Source organism: Scylla paramamosain, chromosome 14, assembly GCF_035594125.1.
Source record: "Scylla paramamosain isolate STU-SP2022 chromosome 14, ASM3559412v1, whole genome shotgun sequence".
Classification (NCBI taxonomy): Eukaryota; Metazoa; Arthropoda; class Malacostraca; order Decapoda; family Portunidae; genus Scylla; species Scylla paramamosain.
The window spans coordinates 18,922,423-18,924,922 of NC_087164.1; the positions used below are offsets into that span (position 1 = coordinate 18,922,423).

Here is a 2,500-nt window from a genome sequence, read left to right on the forward strand (position 1 = left end):
ATATATATATATATATATATATATATATACAAACACACACACACACACACAGGGTCATCCTTGGCCCTGCATACACCACCTATGAAGAAGCCCTGACCACCCTGAGTCTGTCCAGAATATCCACCAGGCACCGAGAGGCTCTGGAGAAGTTTGGGAAGGGACTACTGCATCATCCGCGTCTCAGAGACATGCTGCCGCCCGACGCGCCTCGCCCTGTCCGTGCCACCAGACACCACAACAAAATAACGCCCCTGAAGGCGCCGCGCACGGACCGGTACAGACTCAGTGCGATTCCCACCATGGAGCGAGCCATCAATCAATAGTATTTCCCTCCTAGATTAGTCTTACCGTTAGGATTAATGTTAAGTTTTTCCCCATCCCCTATGTACATTTTCAGTTTGTCAACTGCCTAAATAATAAACCGTTTATTATTATTATTATTATTATTACACACACACACACACACGTTAAGAAGCTTGAGGCGCAGGTCTTAAGGCAGCAGCGGTCCACTTCCCGGGTTGGCGGAGTCGTAGTGGGTGACAGGCGTCAGGCTCCACGCGGGCCGCAGAACACAGGCTTAGTGGGTAGTTTACATCACATCCATCACACGCTTCCCTCCCTCCGACACTTTTTGCTTGCCACAAGCAGAACACAACCTATCATTTCCTGCGTGTGCCTCCCTCCTGGCCGGGGGCTGGGAGGGGGGGGAGCAACCGCTACATGACTGCCTTCCTCTTACTCGTCAGGTCTGCAATTTTCAGCAAGCTAATCACAGATGCTGGAACAAATTCTCGTTTTAAGTGCAGTTTTGCCATCTCACTAGGTAATTTTAGACTACTAAACTGAAAATGACTTTGCTTTTTCCGACCTCAGGTGACAGAGAGAACTAAGAGTTGGGGAGGCGACAGGGATTACTGAGCTGGCGGGCTGGGATGAACTGAAGTCATGGCTGCCCTGTCTTCAAGCGGGACACCTCGTGATCTGTAAGCATTGGATGACGCACCCTCTTCCTGAGCATTATGTACGTTAAAAAAGTAGGACAACTTTACGTTAACTGTATTTCATATCTAGTAAAAGCAAACAGTTAAATATGGCATACAGTCTCTATTGGTATACGTAAGTGTAATAGAATATATAACGTAGTTTGATGAGACTTTGTTATGTTTCTTTGCTGCCTGACGCCATGCAACGCTTTAACGACAGGTCACCTTCCACGCCCCTGCGCTTGATAACTCATGACTCCTGCTCCTGAAGGTCATATGAGTACTTAGTTTTCAACAACAAAAGTATCTTCTGAACTCATTTGCAGCTAACGAGTCTCCACACACGCCATCCCTCATCTGTGCCGCGGGGGTTCAAGGCCACAGACAAAGAATAGTAAAAAAAGTTTCTGAAGTAAGTTGTTGACTCCGTTGTCATTTGCACGTTTCCCTTTTTAGTTTTCTTTTCCTCTTTTCCCTGACTTGTATATGTGTGTGTGTGTGTGTGTGTGTGTGTGTGTGTGTGTGTGTGTGTGTGTGTGTGTGTGTGTGTGTGTGCTACATCTCGCCGTCACCTACTTCCTCTCCTTCACTCCACACGGCGCCTTCTTCACCGTCCCCGTGGAGTGTGTCCTCCCCAGAATTTCGGCAGTTCCCCGCCTCGCCGTGCCTCTCGTAACTGTCTCATCTGCATATCTTTTAACCACTCTACATACATTATCGCTTCACACAGCAGTATGTTTCTGCCATCGACTTGCCTCCGCCATTAAAGGGCTATTTCCTCTCTATTATCATTCCCTACTAACTACCACTATTGTGCTGGGATACCTCTTCCCTCTTATCACCCAAGACACACCTCGGTTCCTGTGTGTGTGTGTATGTGTGTGTGTGTGTGTGTGTGTGTGTTTGTGTGATGGTGGTGGTGGTGGTGACATCCTTCGGTGCCTCCCTCGGTTCAGGTTCGCATCCCTCCCTCTTCACTCTGTTGGATGTGTTGGGTTTTCCACTCTCCACTTTGTCTCGCTCGGGTGCTGGCCTGTTGGTGGGCGTGCTCGTGCTTCGCGGAACGGTGTCGCGGCAATTTACTACTACTACTACTACTACTACTACCACTGCTACTACTACTACTATTACTACTGTCTGTCTATTACTATCAGCAGCAACTTTTCCTTTGTCTTTGCCTCGTGTCCTTCCGATCTCTCATTTTTTATCGAATTAATTTTTCTTTTTTTTCATTTGCCTTTCCGCCTCTCACCCGGGGAAATGTCACGCCCGAACGCACATGTTAATTCTGGACAAGATTCTCTCTCTCTCTCTCTCTCTCTCTCTCTCTCTCTCTCTCTCTCTCTCTCTCTCTCTCTCTCTCTCTCTCTCTCTCTCATCTGACGATACTTGCTTCCCATACTTAATGGAATTTTTGTGGCTGCCTCGGTCGGATTGCCAATATCACAATCCCCTAGTCTCTTCGCACGGTAGTCCCCAGCAGGAAAACAGCGCATCGCCTACACAGCCGCCAGCAC

The 2,500-nt window shown here is 48.1% G+C and overlaps 1 protein-coding gene across 4 annotated transcripts in view; it reads right to left on the bottom strand.

Moving 5' to 3' along the window:
• Positions 1 to 2,500, bottom strand: part of LOC135106979 (uncharacterized) — a 105,219-nt gene that overhangs the window by 47,361 nt on the left and 55,358 nt on the right. The window lies entirely within an intron of this gene.